Here is a 17,872-nt window from a genome sequence, read left to right as displayed (position 1 = left end):
TTTTAGCGTCAAAATCAAGAAATTCAACGAAATAGACTTTGAAAAACGAGTTCAAAGTATAAATTTATATTGAAATCTGATTAAAATTATTCCTTTTTTGTTTTTCTTTCGCCAAAGCCAAATCGAAATTTATGGTCAACTCGTGTTGCCACATCACTCCTCTCTTAGTGTCGAAATCAAGAAAAAAATCACGTTGGGGTCACCAATGCAGAAATTTACTGATAAAAATAGACTGTTGTACAAAAGTTGAAATTCGTGGCCAACCGGTGTTGCCACATCACTCCCCTTCTAGTGTCGAAATCGAGAAGCACGTCGAGGTTACCAATATAGAAATTATTTGAAAATAAACATTGATACAAAAGTATAATGCTATAAAGGCCATGACAATTATTATTTTTTGATTTTTCTCGCTAATGCCAAATCGAAATTCGTGGCCAACTCGTTTTGCCACATTACTTCGCCTTCATTGTCGAAATCGGCAAAACAAAACCACATTGGGGTTATCAATGTAGGAATTTATTAATATAAAAACTAGACTTTGGTACAAAAGTCGAAATTCATGACCAACCGGTGTTGCCACATCACTCCCCCTTCAGTGTCAAAATCGAGAAAATATAATTACGTCGGAGTCACCAATATAGAACTTAATTGATAAAAATAGACTGTGGTATAAAAGTATTAAATTTTGATCATTTATGAAAGTTGACATGTCATTTATGTGTGCTTTTTTCGCCAAAGTGAACTCAAAATTCATTTCCAACTTGTGTTGCCACATTACTCACCCTTCAATGGCAAAATCGAGAAAATATAATCACATCGGGGTCACCAATGTGGAAATTTATTGATCAAAAATAGATTGTGATATTGTATAAAACTGTATTAAAATCCGATCAATTATAAAAGTCGACATGTAATGATGATTACTCGTGTTGCCACATCACTCCCCCTTCAGTTTTGGAATCGGCGAAATAAAATCACGTCGGGATAACCAATAAAGAAATTGAATTATTAGAAAATAAAATGCTAGAATAAATGAAATATAAAATTGTGATTTCGAAAAATCGAAGACTGTCAGGTCGGAATCTAGTTTGATTAGTATTTGCTAAATATTTTCCTGGCCATTTGGTAAATAATTTTATAATTTATCATTTATTAAGTAAAAACAACAGCTCAGTTTAATAACTTATGTAAGAATAATGCAAAAATATTATTATTATCCAGGCTTTCTGATAAGAAGGAAAATACCTCTCATACATTATAATCTTGACTTTACGATTGGCACTAAAAGGCGCAAAATTTATGGCGACGCTTTTATGGTGATTTTAATAACCAAAGTTGGCTACTTAATATACATTAATAGCCTAGTCATTATATTTATGTACTTGGAAGAAATCTTTTGGAAATATTTAACAAAATTTCATAGGGAAGGACACAAATTTTAGTCGTAAATTTTATACCAAAAAATTATAATATGAAGAAAACTCCTATATTAAATATGAAACTGATGAGCATGTTTTTAAACCATTCTTCTAACGATTTTTGAATTTTGTTAAAGTTTTAAATGAAGAATTTGTTGAAAATCATTTAAATATAATTACAAAGAAATATACCAATCAACCATTTTTGAGTCTTATTACATTACATTTGACTTGACAAATTTTCCATGCTGAGTTTTACAAAAAGTACCAAAATATTACATAATATTTTACATTCGTTCTCCCTGTGCAAACAAAGTTTATAATTTCGTATACGCATTTCGGTGACATTTCCAGTTTTTATTTGCGGAACATCTTCAAAATGTTTTAATTATATTTAGAATCAAACAAACGACATACAATTTATTATACAGAAACAAACATCGGACCGTGAAATGTTTTCATAACTTTGTAAATTTCCGTACTAAATGTTTTCGCGAATTCTAATTAAATAGAAGCAATCAATTACATGAAGATACAGATCGCATTTGTAATTAGATATAAACACTTGGAAATTGTCTGTCGAATTTTCTGTGAATTGGAATGACCTAATTAAAATTTTGCATTGAATTTATTCATAGTATTGTTATTTTTAATTAAAAGACACTATTTATGCTTATTATGTTATTAGACAACGCGTTGGCCATGAATTTCGTGTTGTCTTTGGCGAGAGAAAAACAAAAAATAATAATAATTGATCAGATTTTAATTCAGATTCATGCTTTTATATCACAATCTATTTTTAATCAATGCATTTCCACATTACTGACCCCAACGTGATTTTATTTTCTCGATTTCTACATTAAAAGGGAAGTGATGTGGCAACACCGGTTGCCCATGAATTTCGACTTTTGTACCACAGTCTGTCAACACTGAAGGGGGAGTGATGTGGCAATACAAGTCGGCCACGAATCTCGATTTGGCTTTGACGAAAGAAAAACAAAAAATAATAATTGTCATGGCATGTCGACTTTTATAAATTATCAGATTTTAATATAGTTTTATATTTTTGTATCAGTCTATTTTTAATAAATTTTCTCATTTTCGACATTAAAAGGGGAGTGATGTCGCAAAACCGGTTGGCCATGAATTTAAACTTTTGTGCCATAGTCTATTTTTTATCAATACATTTCTACATTGGTTACCCGACGTGATTCTATTTTCCTGATATCGACACTGTAAAAGGAGTGATGTGGCAACACGAGTTGGCCACGAATTTCGTGTTGTCTTTGGCGAGGAAAAAACAAAACAAAAACATAGTCATAACGTATCGACATAAAAATTGATTTTAATACAGTTTTAGACTTTTGCATCACAGTCTATTTTTTATCAATAAACTTCTACACTGGTAACCCCGACGTGATTCTATTTCTGAAATTATTACACATTTCGGGAAGGTCATGCAACTTGCTTTAAGGCAAAACCACTTTCAACTAGTTTCATATATTAATTTAAATATGGACAAAAATGAGAAATATCCATTACTCGGCTCTTTTTTATTTTATTTATTCCTCCCTCTTGAAAGATGGTGATAAAAAAATCAAGATAAATCGTTCCGTCAGCAGTTGTCTGATAATTTTTCGAGTTGTGCAAACGTGATCAATAATGTTGACCAAGCGCAGGAAAAGACATCCACGCAGAATCGCTAAAACTGATTGCCGACTTTCATCCATTTGATTGAGGAGACGATTGCGAATGAAACATTTGAATGATTATCATTATCATTAAACGCCTTTTGGAATTATTTAAATCGGATGCAAATGTCTTGCTCAAGTTTCAGACAAACAGAACTGAGTCGGTGAAAAAGTTTATGGCAAATGATTGCGCTTATTCTTTGACCACGTATAAAAAATTGTGGTGCATGGCATCGTGCCTTAAGGAAAATTGCTAAAACTTGTAACGAAAACCTAGAACCGTATTCTCGAAATTGTCGACGAAAATTTGTATCCGAATACACACACACCAATATATTTTTTCTAAGGTATGCCAATATGAAAAAAATTTCATTTTCGATTTTTTGCGAATACTATACTTATTACCCTTCAGAAAGGTAATTAAACAATTCAAAAAGTTTCTACTGTGTTGACGAAACAATTGCTTTTGGATTTTTGTTTCTTTTTTTTCAAAATTATTTTTTTTTCATTTTTTAACTTCCCGGGTAGTTATAGTAATGGACCAAAAATCGAAAATATATTTTTTTAAATATCTTGACGTTTCAGAGGTTTCTGAACATTTTGGCATACCTCAGAAAAAATGGATGTGTGGGTGTTTGTTTTATATGTCCGCATTTTTTCGTCCACATTTTCGGGCGCACGGATCAATCGATTTGAATAGTTCAAAAAACATTCGGTTGCTATTAATAGGGAGATGTGCTGATTAGTTTTTGGCAAAGGCAGGTCCAGCCGTTACGGAGATACGAAGCAAAGAGTGCAGAAAATAAAAATCGAGTTTTTGAGAAAAGTTTTGAATGATTGAAGAAGTAATTGATTTGTAAAGATTGAGAGAAGTGATGTTTAGTTTTTGACAAAGGCAGTTCCAGCCGTCTTGGAGATACCAAGTTAATTGAGCAAAAAATGTGCAGTTTTTGAGAGAACTAAGCATCCAATTTGAATGATTCAAAAAACTTTCTGCTTGTTTTGACAAAATAATTGCTTTTGGAGAAAAAAATTATTTCAAAAAAAATTTTTTCAAAGTTTTTTTTAAAAAAAAATTGTATGTCGAAAATAATTCAGATTTTAATTTTAATTCTAGCTGTAATTCTAAAGCTCACTTATATGCTTTAAATAAATAATTTTAGCTTCGCAATTCAGTTTATATAATTCTTATAAATATTAGACAAATATTACAGTATTTATATTAATCTATTCGAAAACATTTAATATTCCTCGAGTATTATATTATATTACGGTACGGGAAGTTCCAGCAATTTGCCTTAAGGCACGATGCCATTTACCACTAGTTCTTATAATGATTTATTTATTTATTTATTTATTTAACATCATATTCTACATCATTTAAATCAATCGATCCGTGCTCTCGAAATTGTCGACGAAAAATTGTATCCGCACATACATAAAACTACACACATTTTTTCTAAAATATTCAGGAGGGCTTGAAGCGTTAAGATATATAAAAAATGTACTTTCCCTATGGGAAGTTAATCACTCTAAACATGTCATAAAAAATTAAATACGTCATTCTTAATTTGTTTTTCAAAATCCAATTCACTTTCTCTGACACATTTTCATAATCAAGGCATAAAATAAAAGTCAAACAACCGCAAGAAATTTACATAAAACGTACAACTCTTAATTTTTCAATTAATTTTCTCATAACTGATTAGTATTTAAAATTGGTTCAGAATATCAGACAGTCTTTATATTATAATTAAAAGACCATTTATAAAACTTAAAAGTAATATTCAAAAGAAAAATCTAATTACTATGTCTGGCAGTTTGCAAAGACGTTTGATATATTAATTAAGAGGAATTAAGAGGGATCAAGAAAAATGTGTAAAAATTATATTCCATGAGAGAAAGGTGAGTTATGTTATATAATGAGAATTTCAGACGATGTCGATAAAATTGTGCAATTAAAAAAAAGTATTTCAGGGAGTGTTTAATTTATTTATCAGTGTTTCTTGCACCATTAAGAATGCTTAATGGTATTTTAAACGCAACTTAGTACAAAAAATGAATATTGATTTACTATTTTAAAGGCAAAACATATATAACTAGTTATCACTTTAAATCGGACGATATCCACATTGTTAATTTTTAATTAAAATATTTCCTTGTTTACTTCCGGCGAGGGCGGAAGGCGAAGGCGTAGGGCGAGTTATAGTAATCGCAAAAACGAAAATGGAAATTTTTGCATTTCTCGACGTTTCAAAGGTTTCTGAATATTTTGGCATACCTTAAAAAAATGGATGTATGTGTGTGTGTGTGTGTATGTGCATGTATGTATATGTATGTGTGTTCGAATACAAATTTTCGTCGACGATTTCGGGAACACGGATCAACCGATTTGAATAATTCAAAAAACATTCGATTCGTATTGATAAGGAGCCGTGCTGATAAGTTTTTGACGAAGGCAGGTCCAGCCGTTCCGAAGATACGGGTCAAAAAGTGCCGAAAACGGTAACTCAGTTTTTAAGAGAACGGAGCGTCCGATTTCAATAATTCAAAAAACGTTTTACTTGTATTGACTAGATGAAGAATTGATCGCATTTTCATGAGGGCAGGTCTAGCGGTTTCGGAGATCTAACGAAAAAAAAAAAATGCCATTTTGCGGTCAAAAATGATCATTAGACATATGCACATCAAATTATCAGATATTTTATAGAGATTTTAACAATAATTATAAATTTTGTTTACATTCCTATGGGTTCCGTACCAACGTTTATCCGTTAGACAGCGACGCGGCGCTTACGCGCTTTATATTTTGTCTCTATGTAGTTAAAGCAGTACGATTGCTTTGAAAAAAAGTTCAGATCTTCCGAAATATGTCAAAATTAAGAAAAAATTTTTTTTTCAAAAATAAAATTTAAAAAAAAATATTTTTTTTCAAAAAAATTATTTTTTTCAAAAAAAGTAATTTTTTGTCCAATTTATAGTTTCGCAAAAATCTTTTTTTTTCAAAAATGTTAATCGTTTTTAAAAAAATAATAAATTTTGGTACGGGAAGTTCCAGCAATTTGCCTTAAGGCACGTTGCCTTAATCGCCTCAAGACAGAATTCCACTTACAGCTAGTTTTGGTTTTGAGCACTGTTATTTAGTTTCCAAGACCATTATAAAACTTTTAGGTATCGTTATTCAATTGATTAATAAAAGCTTACACGTGGGTGGGGTAAAAAGAACCAAAATATGTTTATTTCTAAATAGCTGGATTTTATTGAACATAGTCAGATAGTGTTTTGTTTGATATGTGTTATTTGTTATGAAGCAAATTAGACTTTTCCTGCCTATTGTACGATCCTGTTTAGTAATTGCCCAACATATACTTTTCCATATCTCCTTCTACAAGCCATTTGGTTCAGCCTACTGAAGTAACTAGAAATTCGCACACGGCACATGAATCTATTGGCCAGTTGCCAAATCTGTTATTTAAGTTTCCCTGCAGTGCAATCTGGAACAAATCTTCGAGATGAAAAAAAGTTTCGATTCGACAGAGCCAAACTTTCATAACTCATATCGAAAAGATGATAAAAAATAGTATAAAATGCGAGGAACACTTCAAGTAATTCAAAATTGTGCTTGGGACTCTATAAATTTTATTATTTGCGATTGTAGTAGATACTTAAAAAAAATAAGTCGTAAATTTTAGGGTTGTAATACAAAGGGTTCCACCCTAGGCATTATTTCAAAAATTATGTATTAATGCATAATTGGTTCTTTACCAGATATCTCGAAACTTTGCAGTTTTTTCTTTCCTAAATTACAAATAAGTCAACATTTTGCAAAGGACTGTATAAATTTTATTATTTATAATTATGGTGGATACCTCAGCAAATTACCTGCACAAATTTAAAGGTTGTAATACAAGGGGTGCCCCCTAGGCATAATTGCACAAATCATTTATTAATATGCAGATGGTTCTTTACTAAATATCTTTGAATCTTTGTAGTATTTTCTGTCCAAAATTGTAAATCTCTCAAAATTTTCCAAAGATCTCTATAATTTTTATCATTTGCAATTGTAGTAGATACTTCAAATAAGGACTTGTGCAAATTTCAGGGATGTAATACAAACGGTGTGGCCTGGACATAATTTCACAAGTCATTCATTAATTTCTTCTTCTTTACTAAATATCACGATTCTCTGTAGTATTTTCTGTACTAAATTGCAGGTATCTTAAAATTTTGCATAGGACTCTATGAATTTTATTATTTGCGATTTTAAAAGACACATCAGAGAACAACTTGTTCAAATTTCAGGATTGTCATACAAACGGTGCGACCTGGGCACAATTTCAAAAATCATTTATTAGTATGCAGCTGGCTTGTGACTAGCTATTGTGACTGATTATCTCGAAACTTGTGACGTAATAATAATATCCAGGAAAATTTCGGTGTTGTGATATGAATACATCAAATGTTCATTTTTAGACATAAATTTTCCTTATATCTATAAAATGTCTAGATGTGCCTTCACCAGGAAATAATGGCTCCTACGCACTTTCAATACAAATCAAATATTTTTTCAACGATCCGATTCGAGTCAGGTTTTCTCCTCATACTATAATAAAAGTCTTCAAACAAAAGATATGTGAATAAAATATTTTCAACTTTCAGCGATTTTAATACGCAAAGTTAAAATTAGAATTTATGAAATTTCTAATCGAATATTTATTATCCACATACTTCGCCCTTGTTTTCAACTCATTCCCTTTTATCGAATAAAAAGATGGAATTTCTCAATATAAAATGTTCATGATTTCTCTCGAAAATGGAAGACTTCTTCCCCTTCGGAATAAATTACTTGACGTCGTTCCTTCTTCCATTGGAAAAGTAAAATGAAGTAATTAAAATACCTAATTAAATACTTACAAAATTAATCTGATATCGTCCAACTGTTAAAGTAGGTTTATGAAACAAAGTTATTGTACGACGTTTTATTTGCATTCTATCGAAATAATTCAATTAACTTTTGGAATTATATAAATTAGGTTCTGTATTTAAAGTCTTGTGTAAAAAATACATGAAGAAGGTATTATATACTACGGTTTAGAAGTTGAATGAGAATAATTTTTTATGTTTTTGAATCCATAATAATCTAATAATTTTAACTAGTTTTTTTATCTACCAACATGATTGAGAGTTATGAGTGATTTCAAGAAAAGTAAAAATGTTTTAAATTCTCATATTGCACATTATCAAAATAATAATGTTCACATTTATACTACGATTTTTTTAAATTTGATACTAGATTTTAGTATATTTTATAAAGCTTTCTACTAATGTCAATAAGTTTAATTTTCCATAATAAAAAATAATATTAATTTAAAGAAAATTAAAAAATGTTCTAGATTCATATAATGCAAATGATGAAAGTCCGCATTTCAACTGAGAATTATCCAAAATTTCTGTATACAAGTATATATAACAATTTTTACTAGATTTTAAAAATGTTATCTAATTTTCACTTACGTATTGTATTTCCGAAAGAAATCTCTACAGTTCAAACTTTAAATTTACACAAAAGTTGAAAAAGTTCTAAATCCATACAATACAAATTAGCAAAATACTAAAGTCCGCATTTCAACCACGAATTATTCAAAATTTCGATATGCAAATGTATTAACATGCCTTACCATATTAAAGTAAATTCTATCCAGTTTTCACTAATGTTATTAAATTATTATGTTCGAGATGAAAATTGAAAGTTATTTGAATAAAAGTAAAAGAAGTTCTATATCCTTACAATGTAAATGGAAAAATTGAAGTCCGCATTTTAATTGCGATTTATTTAAAACAATTTTTTTTTTTATTTTAGTGATGTAAACAAATAATGGCCAAAATTCAATTTCTCATTTGATTTTAAAATTTTTGCTCGCCTCATTATATAAAAACACTATTTTGTTTGATCATTAGCACCTGAAAACTTATGCAAATTATTACTTTGTTTTGCATTGAATTTAATTGAAATTATAAAATTATAAAAAAGTTTCACTGGCAAAAAAGAATTGAATTCAATTAAATAAATAAATTATAAAAAGTTTTAATAGCAAAAATTTATTTAATAATTGGAAGTTTGATACGGAATTCATTTACAACTTCTAAATTCAAACAATTTTTTCTACCATTAAGTTAAATTATTTTTTTTTTAAAAATTGATTTTAGACATACGTATAGTTTAATAATATTGAAAACAAGACACAAATCTTTTTTATCATTCTTATTTGCATTACTTTGTACGAAGTATGTACCCAATTCAACTCAATAATAAAAATATAGAATGAAAACAAATCTTTGGAAACGTTATATATGGAATTATTGTATCCTGTTACAAGAAAATGTGCCAAAATCGTTTCAATATTCTTATAATATTCAAACAAGTTTAAAATTGTTTATACTACTATGATACTTTAAGCATAACTTTCAAACAGCATGGGATAACTTTTTCATCTATTTTTTTATGATACAATCAATACTGACACACTTCGTTTCGGCTTGACGTTGAATGCTGGGACACCCTATTTATATATATATATATATATATATATATATATATATATAATCTTGATATCTTTTACTACATAAAAAGTTGTTCAACAAAGAAAAGGCTATAAAACAATATGGGCAAAACAATTTAAATGCTTCAATCGCAATTGTATATGAACGGAATTTATATGGAGATTGCTTGCTCTGTTTCTTAGTAATCAGGAAAAAGCTTCAATAAATAAAACATCAGCATCAGCAAACAAAATATACGAAATAACCGACAACGTACTTTCATTCACAATTTTTCCACAATCAAGTGAAATGGTCGTGATATTTAGAAATTAGAATAAAATGTAATAATTTTTTATGATTTTAATGGAACCTTATATATTTAAAGAAGTAAAAAAATATTATAAGAATTACACAAAATAAAATTTCAGAAAATAACAATTTGTACAAAATTCTTTTCTACGAAGTGACGCTACATTTTTATCGATCTTCTGTTAAAAATTTCATAAAGTATGAATGTCAGTATAAGTTGTCAAAGTATTTTTATCGATGATTATCGCTTTATAACTTGTACTCGACACTTTACTGTCATTTCTTCAAAGCAATTTAGAACCGGACTGCCACCAATTGAGATCATTATATCCCCGACGTTCCAGTTTGTACAAATGTGATCGTAAGCGTAAAAGTTTCGAAAATATAGTTTTTAAACGATAACATATTAGTGGTAATCTGTAATAGTTGTGTGTGTTGTTGCGTTTGATGCTAATTTTAGAAATCAACTACAAAAAGAACAAAAATGCATACTTGTCACATCTGGTCTACCAGAAGACAGTTTTCTTGTCTACCTCTCTACCTGTCTACCAGTTCACCTGCCAGCCAGTTCATATAATTTCATCTGCCAAACATATACAGTTGAGTGTATCTTTTATTAATTTCTGACACATTTTAGCAGCTTTTCAGCAATAGTTTCCTTGTATATTATATTCTAATCTAGGCTCATAATTTTAGCTAAATTCAAGTTTCAAGTGAATTGACCTTTCTAGCAGAAGACAGTTGAAATGTTTTCAATATTAAACAATGATAAGTCCACCAGTTTACTTAACTACCTGATCATCTGTCTAAGTATGTATCTATCTACCTGTTGAATTTTTTATCTGTTTACCTGTTTACCTGTTTACCTGTCTACCAGTGTGCTAGTCAACCAATTACCAAATATTAAAAAAAAAATACTATAACAATTCTTACAATATAGAGGTTTGTGGTAGAAAGTTAAAAATTCAGGGTTTTATGTGTTTTTTATATACGTTTATGCGAGCTTTTTTCAATCCATAAGATCAACTTGCTAAATATTCCATATCCAATGCCAAACAAATGAATATTTGACACATGAAACAAAATTCAAAATTGTTTGTTTAATAAGTAAAAATATTTTTTTGTATTTATAAATAATTTAGTGAAGTAAACCAAAATGCGACATGCATAAGTTTAAAAAAATAATTTTGTATATGCAATTTTGGACTTATTGCGTAATTTATTAAACTGATTTTTATAATTTCATCTGCCAAACCATATACTGTTGAATGTATCTTATATTATTTTAAATCAGGGTACATCTCAGCTGCTTTTCGGCAATAATAATGTAGACATTACATTTTTCTTGTTTATTATATTCTAATATTATCTAGGCTCATAATTTTAGCTAAATTCAAATTTCAAGTGAATTGACATTTCTAGCAGATGACAGTTGAAATGTTTTCAAAGTCAAACAATTATAAGTGTTTTTTTCTAATTTTTGCCATTTATTTCTACAATATTACTATAGTTTCATCGTTCATTAAATCTTAGAAATTTTCTTTGACAGACTCTAAAAATATTCATCAAAATCCGAAAAATCGTTTAGGAGAAGTATCAAATCATACACCCGTACAGAAGAATTTTAAATATAAGATAGAAATATTTGAAACATAAAACAATTGACTAACGTATATTTTAAAATTAGATTCAGGTATCATAAACTAAATAACACTGCTCAAAACGAAAAAAAGCTTCAGTTATAAGATTGAAAATGTGGTCATTTATCTCGTGTTAGCGATGATGCACGATTCCAGGCTGGTAACAAATTACTTATTATTATCACAATTGCCATTATATTATTCAAATAAAACATATGACATATGACAATTAATCGATCGAGAGAGTTTGCGATTGTCGTCGGCAATGTTCGCTCAGATATGTGACGTCACATACCTTTCTGTGTTTGGGCACTATATACAACGGAAGTAAAAAATTGATAAAATGTATTCTTTCTCATTAAAAGGTCATTCGATTTTTTAAATTTAATCTTGCTGTTCTGAATTTGATCTAGTAACTTTCTTCCAAGATTTTGATGATCTTCAGTCAGTTAACAAAAAGTTAATCTAACAACTACCTTCAGTAATATGCATTCTTTAGATTATTTCAAATCTAGTTCTTTTCTTATGAATTTGATCGAGCTACTATTTTTGCTAAAATTTTAGGATGCTCAGTCAACTGGTTTTTATACTTCTGGCCCTTTCGTGAGTACCTAATTTTTGTAGCAGTTCATGTAGTATAATGTCATGGTGTAATGAACTAAATAACACTGCTCAAAACGAAAAAAAGCTTCAGTTACAAGATTGAAAATGTGGTCGTTTATCTCGTATTAGCGATGATGCCCTATTCAAGGCTGGTGACACATCACTTGCCCTCTACTTAAAAATAGTATCGTAGAAAATGCCACGCTTTACTTGTTTTTGATATAATGGTGATGGATTTTATCACCTGTGGATCTTTAAGTCTATTACAATTTTCTACATACTGCACAACCAGCATATTTGTAAATTACATCAACCACCAAAGAGTCCTCAATTTCTACCTCGAGTGAGACATTGTGTCTTGTGTCTGAGCCAGTAGAGTATATAAGAATTCTTCCTTCTACTTCAAATGACACGAGGGACCCGGAATGTAGACACAATATTTAAATCCGTGCCCTAGAGACAAAGAATGCAATTATGGTAGAGGTTGTGTTGGTGTTTCCATATACGACGACGACGACAATCTACTACATTAAGTTGTTCCATAGATATAGATAAATCCACGTCAGTGTATCTTGCCTTGCCAAGTCCTTGATATAATTTTCTTAAATGCATTCAGTATTTTCAGGGAAGTTTTTGCGGTGTAAAATATCACGACGTTTCAACCCGGAATTAATTTGTTTATGTTTGCTCGCAATTCTGTAAAGTGGTAAGAAGGAGAATTCAATATACATACTGCAATTGTAGTGAAATAAATTATTTTTAACCTCTATAAAAGCTTACATCTGGGAGAGGCTAACTAGAACCTCCTGGTAAAAAGTAGTAAATAATAAAGTGAATAAACATAGAAAATATATTTTACGAGAGATAACTTAAATAAATAGTTATTTCAACTCTGCTAATAAATATTTATAACAAAATACCAGATTAAGGATTATATACTTATGATAGCATTAAAAATATGTATAATATTTAAAAACAATAATGTAATTAAAGTCATACTTCAAATATGACATGATCGGTTTGTCATTGTAATTAGCATTTAGGACTTGAAACTTTTATTAGAGAAATGAAGTAATTGCTGATTAATAACTTCTATAATATTCGTTCACACAGGATTATGTTAAATAACGCCTAACAATATTTGTAAAAGTTACACTCAGATTAAGGTTATAAGTTTGTAAAAAATACACTCATGAAATTTATATTTTGCATCGGTTGAATAATGCAGCTATAATTTCAAAAAATTCCTGTATGATGAATTAGCTAGGAGTTTTACTGATCATAGTCAGATAGTTGTTTGTTTAATATGTGTTATTTGTTGTGATTTTGTAGGTTTAAGTATTACCAGATATTTGCTCAAAGTCAAATTGGATTTTTGTGATCCACCCTACTCTATCTATATGTGTGTGTGTGTGTGATTGTGTGGATAAAAATTTTACTCCACGATTTCGGGCGCATGTATCAACTGATATAAATTCCTATTTATATAAAGGTTTTGGTAAAGACAGGTCCAGTCCTTTCGGAGATACAGAGCAAAAAAAGATCAGAAAATATCAATTTTGTTTTTGCGAGAACGGAGCATCCGATTAGATTGATTCAAAAAACATTTTATTCGTACTGACGGGGAAGATGGGCTGAATAATATTTTACAAAAGTGCAAAAAAAGAGTGCGCGTAAGGTTCACTCGCGATTGAAGTAAAACTTATTTGCTACTGCATAAGATGGCATTTAAGTAAGAATAAATACATCATACAACAATTTTGAATAATGTTTATTTGTAATATGGTAACACTCGTGATGCACACACTTCTTGGTGTCAACCATTGTACACATTTATATAATGATAAATTATAAATTATATATTTATAATAGCATTAAAATATGTATAACATTTAAAAACAATAATGTCATTAAAGTCTTACTTCAAATGTGACATGATCGGTCTGTCATTGTAATTAGCATTTAGAACTTGAACCTTCTTTAGAGAAATGAAGTAATTGCTGATTAATAAATTTTATAATATTCGTTCTTACAGTGGATTATGTTAAACAACGCCTAAACAAATATTGTTTTCGCAAATTCACTCATCTTGTAATAATTGTGTTTAATGAACTTCATGTAATTAAAATTAACATACATTCATCGCTGGCGATATTATCTCATTCTTTGAACAGCTGAAATCTGTTTTGCCTAAAACATATTTTCTATTTCAATGACTTCAAAAATTTATAGAAACTACGAATAATATAAAAATTATTTCAATAAACTTATATTTCATACACGGCGCAAATGCTGCAATCGTTCTATTATTTTAATTATGATTATTTACGGGGAACAGGGTAAAATATTTTTCTGATTCAGGTATCTTTTATTAAATCAAGATTTGTACTACCATGTAACCTTAAAATGTTTATTTATCTATGCTGATTTTCTTGTCGATATCGGTACACATACAAAGACAGACCTCTATTCACGCCGCACAACGACTAATCACAATCGACCCGTATAGAAATGATTTAATCGAAAGCGTGTGACGTACAGTGCGGGCGTAACGCTATTTCCGTTGCATTCTCACAGATTTACACCCTAGTCGCGCCTAAAGAAGTTTCACTTTAAAAATAGTATTCATTGAGAGAATGAATCATCTGATTAGAATGATTAAGAAAACATTTGACTTATTTTGACAATGTGAAGAAATTATTAGCTCTGATGAAAAAAGATAGGTGTCGTGTGTTCCATGAGTCCATGGTGTCAACAGACCGGTCGTCATGGCAACACTTAATTTAGTTTCCCGTCGGACGTTATGTTACGTTCTGTTTGCTAAATATCCTCTAAGTTATATAACATAAGCGTGGAGCGGCGCTGTCATAACAATGCGACAGTATAGTATAAACAAATGTTATTTCAGAAGCGATTCGGCCAAATATTTGCTCTGGCAGCAGCGTATGTCACAATTGAGCCGAAGAAATTGCTTTAATATACTCACTCGCCAGCCAGCCATAGGGGAGATTAGGGATGTTCGGGATAATACGAGACGAGTCGTTTCGATGATAGCGCGGGTTAGAGTAGAGGTACTCTGATAATAACGCGCGGTGCAATAAGCGGACGATTGGGTTTACCGTGCATTTATATGCAAGCGTACTTTGCGATAAAGTTTGAGGGCATTGTTTGAAGTAATAGAAACTTTGCGGAAACTTAACCTTGTATTGTTACTAATTTGCTTAATTAAAATAATTAATAAAACTAGTGGTGCCACTTGTATTTTATGGAGCTGTATCAGAAACACACTGTTATCTAACATCGTTTTTTTGACATTTGTGCGGCTTCTAGATTATGTTTTCTATCGGACAAACTGATAAATTCGCATGACTGCACATCAACCGCATGGCTTTTGTCAATTTTAGTATGGAAAGTTCTTCATAACATGCCTTGCCATAATATTTTTCTTTTATGCGGCAGAATCAGTACTCATAGAAATGAAAACAAATATTGTACTTATTCTACAAAAACTCTGATAATTCGATGTTCATATGTCTAATGACCATTTTTGAACGCATTTTTGACTGTGGGTCATTTTTGACCGCCAAATGGGCTTTAGAGTGAGTTATAGTAATCGTCCAGAAATCGAAAATGAAAATATTTACATTTTTTCACAATTTCAGAAGTTTCTGAACATTTTGGCATAGCTTAGAAAAAATGTAAATTAAGTAACGCGAAGTTCCAGCAACTTGCCTTAAGGCACAAAGTCATGCCTACCAGTTTTTAATAATAGGATTTTTTTTCACTTAATTTTTTTCGGCTAGGATTATAGCCGAAGCGTATGAAGTTTACAATAAATTAAAATAAAATCGATGTCTGATTGTTCAATTCTGTTAATAAATATAATATATTATTTCATTTAGTCTCTAATCGTTTTTGCATTTTATCTTATCATACTTGAAAATATTTTAAAATTCTTATATATTCTTATAACTTATAAATCTTACTATATATTAACTCAAACTACTTTGTTACATTTTTACCGTTTTTTAACCTTCAAATAATAATTATAATTTAGATACATTTGTGTTCAATATCCAGTTTTACATTGAAATTTATCAGATATTTATGTGTAATTTTATTTAGTTAGTAAAGTTGATATTTGTTTTTCATAAAATAAATATTTATAGGTTGAATCCTTCATTTTGCAAATGTACTCTCATTAGTAATTATTAGAATAAAGGTCAAAAGAGTTGGCCCAAAGTATTGGCCAAAAAAAATCAAAATACAATTAAATTAGACATACAAAAACTGTTAGTAAATACCAGACGAACAGTCGTAAAATTTCGGGATTTCAAATTTTATTCTGCCGCATAACAAAAAAATGTTATAGCAAGGCCATGTTACGGCCAACTTCCATACATTATGCTACTAAATACTGTCAACTTGTCATGAATTTGATGTGCATTCAGGCGTTTTACACATAAGCTGCGACGTACTCGTATGTTATAAAGCTGGTTCAGAAAGACCCTGTTATCCAACATCGTTTTTTTGACATTTGTGCGGTTTCTGAGGTTATGTTTTCTATCTGACAACCTGAGAAATACGCCTGACTGCACACGGCTTTTGCCAATATTTAGCATGGAAAGTTCTTCATAACATGGCCTTGCCATAACATTTTTCTGTTATACAGCAGAATCGGTTTCTTAAGAGGCATAACTTGGCATTTGTTTATAGAGCAATAGGAACACTACTATATAATAAAAAAAATCTCAAAGCATTATTTGATGACTCTGGCTGCACCTTATGCCATAAATGTGAAAGCAAGCGTATATTTTAAAATATGTCGTTCGCGCTGGTTAAAATTTTGTGCAACGTTTCTTCTTAATTATTTGAATATGTAAATGACGTCCGACAGAGCAAAAACTGAGCGCTGAAAAGCTTTTATGCTTTGATTTTGTTTTATTTTTTTAAATAAAAAAACACGACAGGACAGAGTTGAATTTGAATAAATTTACACATTGAAACAGGTGACGGTTATAATGTTTTTATGAGTATGATAATAAAAGATCACGTTTTTATTTGTAGGGTACTAGACAAAAGAATATGTATGATATAAGGTTATTCAATAGTTTTTTCAAATACTGCATTATATTTGTTTCAGAATTTTGTATTCATTTGCAGTCCATTTGGCTTTCAATGTAAATTTTAATTTAAAAATGAACCTTGCTATGTAATTATTTAACTTATGACTGATTTTAACAAATTTAGACAAAAACATAGTGATATTAATTAATGCGTTCAGCTTGCATTATTAATACTTTTAATCAATTTTCAACCTACTTTCCACAACTTCACCTGAAAGCTCTCCATAAGTCCCTAATTATTCCGTAATCCTCAATAGTTAATTATTGGCTCAAACTAGAAACTTGAAATATAAACAAACCGATCTCGTAGAATATAATAGAGTAATTCAAGCACGTATAATATCAAAAACTTGTTCCATTATATCTTATATCTCACGGAGAGATTTTGCTCGTAGAAACTTGATCGAATTATCATCACAATGATACATATAATGAAATAAGTTTAAGCAATTTAAGCATGTGGAAGTACATATTAATTTAGAGACTAAGTCTATACATAAAATTAGTCTACATTACTTTCTAGATTCAATTTTTCTCAGTCTTTC

General features: G+C 29.9%; 1 protein-coding gene across 1 annotated transcript in view; it reads left to right on the top strand.

Annotated features, from left to right (window-relative positions):
• Positions 1 to 17,872, top strand: part of LOC113363574 (zwei Ig domain protein zig-8-like) — a 160,631-nt gene that overhangs the window by 9,143 nt on the left and 133,616 nt on the right. The gene's annotated exons all lie outside the window — the stretch shown is intronic.

Source organism: Ctenocephalides felis, unplaced genomic scaffold (assembly GCF_003426905.1).
Source record: "Ctenocephalides felis isolate EL2017-DRISC unplaced genomic scaffold, ASM342690v1 CF-g0.4_SCAFFOLD_00845, whole genome shotgun sequence".
Lineage (NCBI taxonomy): Eukaryota > Metazoa > Arthropoda > Insecta > Siphonaptera > Pulicidae > Ctenocephalides > Ctenocephalides felis.
Note: the sequence above shows the minus strand (reverse complement) of the source record. Positions and strands in the feature narration are given on the sequence as shown.